Below are 8,094 nucleotides of genomic sequence, written 5' to 3' on the forward strand. Positions count from 1 at the left end.
TGGGACGGTTGGGCAGGGCGGGACGCTCGGGGGTCCAGGCTGGGGGCCGGCCGGCGCGCGGCCGCCACGCTAGGCTCTCGGGCGTCGATGGTTCCTTGGGGGGGGGGGGGGGGGCGGAAATCGCCGGCGCCTACCTCGTCCAGCGTGGCTGGGAGACGCCAGGTGGGGCCGCGGCTCGAGAACCTCTCAGACCACATCCCCAGCCCGACAGGGGCAAGGGCAGCGGGCCGTCCCGCCATTGGGACAGGCAGGTGGGAGGAGGAGGTGGAGGGGGCCTCGAGGTTCTTGACTTGGGTGTGCCTCATAATCACCGGTGGAGCTTGTTTAGGGGGAAAAAAGATACCCAGGTCTGATCGTCGGGGGAAATTACAGGCATTTCTGACGCTAGGTGTTGAATCCCTGCAGAGTTACATGCAATTTAAGCTCCCGGAAGAGACGAATGACTGGGACCTGGAGAAAGAAACTTCCAGGTGCCATTGGAGAAAAACGAGCTGGCAAACTAAAAAAGGGAATGTATATTTGGGTAAATAACCTGGGAATGTATTTACTGGACAGGTGGAATGAGCCCGATTTCTATGGTCCTTGAAAACTAGAAAACAGTTTAAGAGGTGCAGAACAGAGGCACAGTATAAAGACCTTTAAGATGTACACTCTAAAAAAGTAAAAAGGCAAACCAAAACATAACCAAGGAATCTGAATTAAGAAGGAAAGCTGTGCACGCACATCTACTTTAATTTCCATCTAAAATTCCATGACATGTTAAATCCAAAAAAGCTCTAGGAATAAAATGTTCCATCAATGAGGCAGGTATATTGAGGAACCCCTGACAGAAAATAGAAAAGATTTATGGGCTGGTTTATAGTCGAATGGACAAGGCTAAATAGCAAATTAACAAAAAGGAAAATGATGAGATGTGAAAAGTGAATCTAGATGTTCCAACATCCAAATGACAAATGTTACAGAAGCAACGGAAAGAATGGTGGTGAGGTCTGGGAGTTAAAAAAGAAGGACAATATCCCAGATGTGAAGAAAAACACATTTTCAGATTAAAAGGGCCGAGTGAGTCCTTAGAATAACAAATGAAAAAAAAGATCCCATCCTAGGAGAAGATCCCATCCCAAGCCTAGGAGAAAGGGAGTCAAGAGTTTTGTTTTTTCTTTAAGTTTACTTATTTTGAGAGAGTGTGTGGGGGAGGGGCAGAGAGAGGGAGAGAGAATCCCAAGCAGGCTCTGTACCGTCAGCACAGAGCCCCATGTGGGGCTCGAACTCACAAACAGTGGGATCATGACCCTAGCTGAAACCAAAAGTCAGATGCTTAACCAAGTGAGCCACCCAGGCACCCAAGAGATTTTATATAAAGAGATTATATAAGCACTGGACATTAGATGGCTATTGGATTTCTCAGTGGAGCAGTATCTTCAAAGCTGAAACAAATCCTTTACCCAGCCAAACCAGCATTAAGTGCAGGAAAAGACATTTTCAGACATGTAAGATTCAGAAAGCTTATCTAACTTGAGAATGACTCCTGCAAAATGAACAAAGAATTGAAAAAACATTATCCCAGATTCTCATCCCCAATTATCTAACAGCTACCACACATTGAGCACTTACAAGATGCTCTTTTATGTAGAATATCTAATTTTCTCCCCAGTTACTCTGAGGTACAATCATGATCCCCACGTTAAAGTGAAGAAACGGATATACAGGCATGAACAAAGGTACAACAAAGAGTGATAGGCAAGAAAAACATAAAACTTACGGCTCAATCTAGAAGGGTAAGAAAAAAGAGACTTTCAGAAAGCTATTCGGGAGCTAAATCCCAGATCAATAACTGAAAACCAAGAGTCAGGGGCTATTTGAATTACTCCAGTGAGGACACCCCACTGGAAGTCCTCACGTGCTTGGGTTTATGATAATGCAGTCATTCTCCAAGACCCAAAAGTCTTTTGTGATGACTCACCTGGGAAGTGAATGGAAATAAGGTAGGAACAATCACACCAGGTATCTTCCATGTCTTCTTTGATGGTAACACTTGCCTCTACAGTTCTCCAGGTAGGCTTTTGATGTATGTTTCTGGCACTCTGCTTGGCATTTTCTACCAGAACAGCCCTTACTCAATGAGTGAATGCACCAATGCAGAATTCTGTCTGTTACTGAGATTCCTAGTCCAGTTTTTCACTTGGCAAGCAGGGTACATAACCACAAGAGGAACTCACAGTCCCACTAGCCCTATCCAAAGGTGACAGAGGGCCAGAATTCATTTATCACCAACCCCTGTACACTCAGAATGTGAATGGCAAACAGTGACTTTTGGGGTCCCAGAAATTAGAGTTAGTTAGCATTAGGAAGTGATAGTCACTGAAAAACGTAGGCGCTTCCTTTTCTTCAGAGCAGTTATCCTAAAAAGGATGAAGGTTTGCAATGTTAGGTAGGGCAGCATCTTTCTGTAAGAGAATAGTCAGATTGCATTCAAGAGACTCTGGGTCCAGGATCTGAATTAGTTTGAGGAACAGGGTGACAAAGCCAGGTCTCTCACTCATGAGATGCCTCTGTTCCCTAGACCTACAATAGTGTTTTGTTGGTCTGTTTGCTTTTGTAGTTACACAAATCAAAAAGACTCCGCTGTTTTTTGAGTTCATTCCTTGGGATCCTACCATTAATTAACAACAACCAGAGAGTTCTGTGAGTTAGACCAATGTGTTTTTCCACCCTGCTGCCTATTATGATGATCAGTTAATTCTGGTAATTAACTGTCTCCAGCTGGTCTCCTCCCATCCCTGCTTGCATCTAGGAGTGTATTTCAATTGCAGCTGCTGCTACCAGCAGTTCTGCCTTAGAAAACAGCCAGGAAAGAGGTTTTTGTGTTTTGTTCAAGCTTCTGAAGCTTTAAATATGCCTCATGACAAGAATGAGAGGATCTTTAGATAAACAGAAGAGAGAGTGGGTGAGTTCAAGTTCATGACAGAACCAATATAGCATTCCTGCCTCCCAACGTTTTTTAACATTATGCCTAATTTGGGACCATTTGATGGTATTGTTCAATTTTTCTTCCCACAAGCAATTACTCCAACTTTTGCCATCCCTCCTACACTTTTTACCCACTCCTGCCTCACCACTAGAAATTGACTTTGCTTGGACTCCCAGAGAAAGTGGAGGCTCTCATGCATGAACCTTCTGAGCTTCCAACTCAGAAACAACTCCACTAGCCCTGCTCTCAGCTTTCCTTGTGGTCGCAGCAGGTGAGGGACCATCTATCTCACCCATCCATCCTACTCTTGTGTCTATCTCCCCAACTCCTCTAGCTCCATGACCTTTGGCTATTATTACAGTCCTGTATAATCAGTATCTCTTTACACTCCTTTCCTATAACAAAATTATGCGCTAATCCTTTTAATCTTACACAACACAGACACAGGGAGTGGGAAACGTAAAAATACACTTTTGACCTATGTACCTCTGTAGCCATTCCTGTGTGGCCAAGTCCTTGAATAAACAGTCCACGCTCATTTTTTTTCCCACTTTTTCATCCACCATTCACTACTCAACCCAAAGCAAGGAGCCTGCTACTCTAAATAGCTTCCTTAAGCTACTTTTAGCAAAATCACCAATGACAAATCTTGTAATTGACAAATCTTAGGGACTTTTCAATCTTTTCATCTTTGATAATCTCTGATGTTTACTTTTGGTGTCCCCTCCTTTTCTAAAAATCTCTCCTTGGTGGGTTTCTATGCTGCACCAGCCTTGGATCCTAGCTTTCTGCTCTATTTCCTATTTCTGATATGAAATGCCCACGTACCCCAGGGTCTGTCCTTGGCCCTTCTCCTTTTTACTCTTCCCTCTTCCTGAGTGACCTTTTTCTTTCTCATGGTTTCAGCTTTGGGGGCTGCCTTTGTTCATTTAAGCAACAACTATCTTTTTAGTTCCTATTACGTTCCAGGCAGCGTTCTAGAAGATGGGACTAAAACAGCAAAACAAAGTGCCTGTTCTCCCGGACCTTAACAAGGACAAGCAAAAGGCAGATAAATATATAATGTCGAGTAATAATTGCTTAAGGGAGTGAGAAGGGACTGCTTTAAATGAAGTATTTAGAAAACTGTTTTGTTTGGCCTCTACGATAGTGGTTTTACAACGTGTGGTTCCAGAGCCGCGGCATCACCTGAAAACTTGTTAGCAACGCCAATTGTCAGACCCCACCCCAGCCCTGCTGAATCAGAAACGGCAGCGGGGGAGGGGTAGAGGGTCCAGCAGAGTGTTTTAATAAGCCCTCCAGGTGATTCTGAGGCATGCAAAGTGAAAACCACCACTCCAGAGCAGTTTCCCACCGCACGCGTCATGAATACATTACAGGCGTGGAGTCTAATGCTGATTTTTCTCAGCCCACTGGGGTGGCTTCAGGGGTGGGGGCAAGCAGGTGCTGGAAGCCCTCCAGCCCAAAGTAGCCTCCACCCAGACTTTTCAGAGGCAAGCAAGTGGGGTCAGACGCAGTACCCACAGGGACCCAGGTAGGAAGGCAAGGGCCGTTCAACACTCACCAACAGGCTCAAGAAGCTAGGCGCTAAACGTTCTACTTCTGCTTCAGGGCCACCCCTACGGCTGCGCGGATGAAGTTCCCGACCTGAATGCAGACAGTCTGCGCAGCGCAGCGCGAAGCTAGGTCCACGGCGGTGGAGGGGCGTGGCTCTTGCTGGGCCCTTGTCTGCGCACTCAGGGCAGCTTCCGCTCTCGCTGTGCTTTGAGTGCTCTCAGTAAGGCACCTGGTCCTTAAGGTTTCATCGTGATTCTGAAATAGTCCTTAGGAAAAAGGTTAATCGGATTTAAAATCCATTTGCATCATCACAAGGAATATCAAAATTACATTTGTTGATGAAAGATACTCGACTCTTCAACTTTTAACCTAAATTTTTAAGTGGTTGTAAAAATCGTTTTCAGCTTTTTTTTTCAACGTTCTTTTATTTTGTGTGAGGGAGAGAGAAAATCCCAAGCAGGCTCCGCACCGTCCGTGCAGAGCCCAACGCAGGGCTCGATTCCACTAACCGTGAGATCATGACCTGAGCCAAAATCAAGAGTTCGGTGCTTAACTGAGCCACCCAGACATTCCAGTTTTAAAAACTCTTTTACACTTTACGATGTATATCAAATTATCGTGATAGACACCTTAAAAATAATTTTTGTCAATTATAGCTCACTAAAGCTGGAAAATAACTTTTAAAATTGTGTGAACACGTTTCTCATCAATGGTGACAAAAATTTTAAAAGCTTATTAAAAAGATTTGATTAGAAATTTTATGTAACAACTTCAAACAATATATTTGTGGACACAAGCTCACGATTCTTCTTTTCCTCATTTAAAGTGAACTTTAATTTTTTTAATGAGGTATAATTAATTGGCATGTAACATGTTGGTTTCAGGTGTACATTATTTGATACTTGTATATATTGCAAATGAGCACCACAATAATTAACATCCATGCCCTACACAGTTTAGAAAAACATTTTTTTCTTGTAATGAGGACTTGTAAGATCTACTCTCTTATGAAATACAGTACTATTAACTACAGTCACCATGCCACTACATATCTCCATTATTTATAACTGGAAGTTTGTATCTCTTTACTCCCTTCATGCATTTCAAGATTGTATTTTAAAATTGAAAATATTTTATTAGGGGATGCCTGGGTGTCTCAGTCAGTTAACCGTCTGACTCTTGATTTCAGCTCAGGTCATGATCTCACAGTTTATGAGTGCGATCTCAAGCCCCACGTTGTGCTCTGTGATGGCAGTGCAGAGCCTGCTTGGGATTCTCTATCTTTCTCCCTCTCTGCCCTCCACTGCTCATGCTCTCACTCTTTTTCTCTCAAACATAAATAAATAAACATTTTTTCAAAGTAATTAAAAAAATATTTTATTAGTACACAAACCTTCTGATATTGAATCCCTAATACTTTTCCATTTTCTTTTTACCATGATCATATATCAAAGATATATTTTTCTGGAAAATGTTTAAGTGTTTATTTTTTGAGAGAGAGACAGAGACAGAGCATGAGCGGGGGAGCGTCAGAGACATAGGGAGACACAGAATCCAGAGCAGGCTCCAGGCTCCAAGCTGTCAGCACAAGAGTTGGACATGAGGCTCAAACTCACCACAAGATCATGATCTGAGCCAAAGTTGGACGCTTAACCCACTACACCACCCAGCTCCCCTCAAAGATATAATTTTATTGCTGTGCCCTTTATAGATAACCTCAAATCCTTTTGTTTGCCCCAGTATGCTATTCAAATTTTGTTTGCCATAATGGGCAAATTAGAAGCACTGCTCTAGGATCTCAAGATCTCTCTCTCACTCTTCCTCCCCCTCCCTCTCCCTCCCCCTCCATCTCCTCCATAACCCAACACTTAAACAGGTAACATACCTGTTATCAGCATCCTCAAGGTCACACAAGTCACCAGAAATAAGAAATTTAAAGGAATTTCATCTGCAATGGGAACAAATTCTAAATTGAAGTATAATGGAGCCAAAGCTGTCCATAATCCCTTTTCTGCGTGCTATGTTCTCTTTTAGTGGTTCTCTGTCTTCCCTCCCTCTTGGCAATCAGGAATACCTCCAGATTTGGGATGGAAGATTACCTACAATTAAGGAAAAGCCTTGGGGCACGTGAGTGGCTCAGTTGGTTAAATGTCTGCCTCTTGGTTTCCACTCAGGTCATGACCTCAGGGTTTGTGGGATCAGGGCCCCCATCAGGCTCTGTGCTAACAGTACAAAGCCTGCTTGGAATTCTCTCTCTCCTTCTCTCTCTGCCTCTCTCTCTCTCTCACACACACAAAATAAATAAACATTAAAAAAATAAAAGGAGGGGCGCCTGGGTGGCTCAGCCGCTTAAGCGGCCGACTCTCAATCGTGGCCCAGGTCATGATCTCACGGTTCATGAGTTCAAGCCCCACATCAGGCTCTGCGCTGATGGCCGGAGTCTGCTTGGGATTCTGTCCCTCCTTCTCTCTGCCCCTCCCCTGCGTGTGTCCTCTCTCCCTCTCTCTCTCAAAATAAATAAATAACCCCCCCAAAAAACCTTTAAAAAAATAAAAAATAAAATAAAATAAAATAAAATAAAATAAAATAAAAGGAACAGCCTTATCCCAGGCTACCCTTCCATCATAACACTTTATTACACCTGTTTACACATCAGTTTCTCCCTGTTAGACTGTAAGTTCCTCGAGGGCATGTGCCATATCTTATCTCTACGTCCTCAGAGGTGAGCAGTGCCAAACACATAGCAGGTGCTCACTAAGTATCTGTGAAGTGACTTAATGAGAGAAAAGTCAGGTCAGTCTTACCTCACCACTGGACCTGACAAGGGGACAAGTGCATCGCCAGTGAAGAAGGTGGGAAGGAACATAGATGTTCCAGATCAGTATAGTTAGGGGAAGTGGGTCTGCCAGAGATGTCTACGGTTGTGGCCAACTGCCCAGCCTATTAAGGTTAAAATACCCACCCTTCCCAAGTCTTCTATCTCCTCACTGCCCCCCTCATTAACGCAGGTGGTCACCAAATTCTGTTGATTCTCCGCCTGAGAAGCAGCTTCTGCCTCCTGGCCATTCCCACTGCCACAGCCCAGGTCCAGCTCTCAATAGCACCACTTTTCTAGACCTCTGCTATGCCCTCTTGCTTGGCCTCTCTGCCATCTACAAATTGAGAAAGTCAAATTTAAGTCCCTGTAGTCTCCTCCAGCTCTAAAATGATAAGATTTGCAACTTTATCTAGTGACAAGGAAGTCCCGGCTTTCTATTAAATAATTCATATAAACCAATATTCACTCCACTTAGCAAATGGATATAAAATTTCAAAATACTAAATAATAACTATAATAATTTAGAAACCCTTGAAATCGTCCAAGACCTTTGGCCTTTGACCTTGGAAACAAACTCAAAAGTCAACAACTGTAATTGGTCCTCCCTTCCTAGTAAACCCTCACAGATGCCAGTCTCATAACAAATCCAAACAAGGAGTAAAGTATTAAGAGTACAAAAATGTGCACATATACTTTCAACAAAGGGATGACCAATACTTTCAATTAAAAAGGAATCTAGAAAGAAAACAGC

General features: G+C 43.4%; 1 protein-coding gene across 4 annotated transcripts in view; it reads right to left on the reverse strand.

Moving 5' to 3' along the window:
• TDRD5 (tudor domain containing 5) overlaps positions 1-6,551 on the reverse strand; it is a 104,877-nt gene extending 98,326 nt beyond the window's left edge. For 3 of the 4 annotated variants that reach the window (XM_027074332.2, XM_027074331.2, XM_027074330.2), the window contains exons 1-2: positions 6,411-6,550; positions 4,533-4,791 (exon numbers count right to left, since the gene is read on the reverse strand). The gene's annotated coding sequence lies outside the window, so the exon portion shown is untranslated. Of the gene's footprint in view, positions 1-4,532; positions 4,792-6,410 lie in introns of all 4 variants that reach the window. The other variant, XM_053209010.1, reaches the window with a different exon arrangement.
• Positions 6,552-8,094: the final 1,543 nt, after the last annotated feature.

The sequence above is a fragment of the Acinonyx jubatus genome, chromosome E4 (assembly GCF_027475565.1).
Source record: "Acinonyx jubatus isolate Ajub_Pintada_27869175 chromosome E4, VMU_Ajub_asm_v1.0, whole genome shotgun sequence".
NCBI classification, from domain to species: Eukaryota; Metazoa; Chordata; class Mammalia; order Carnivora; family Felidae; genus Acinonyx; species Acinonyx jubatus.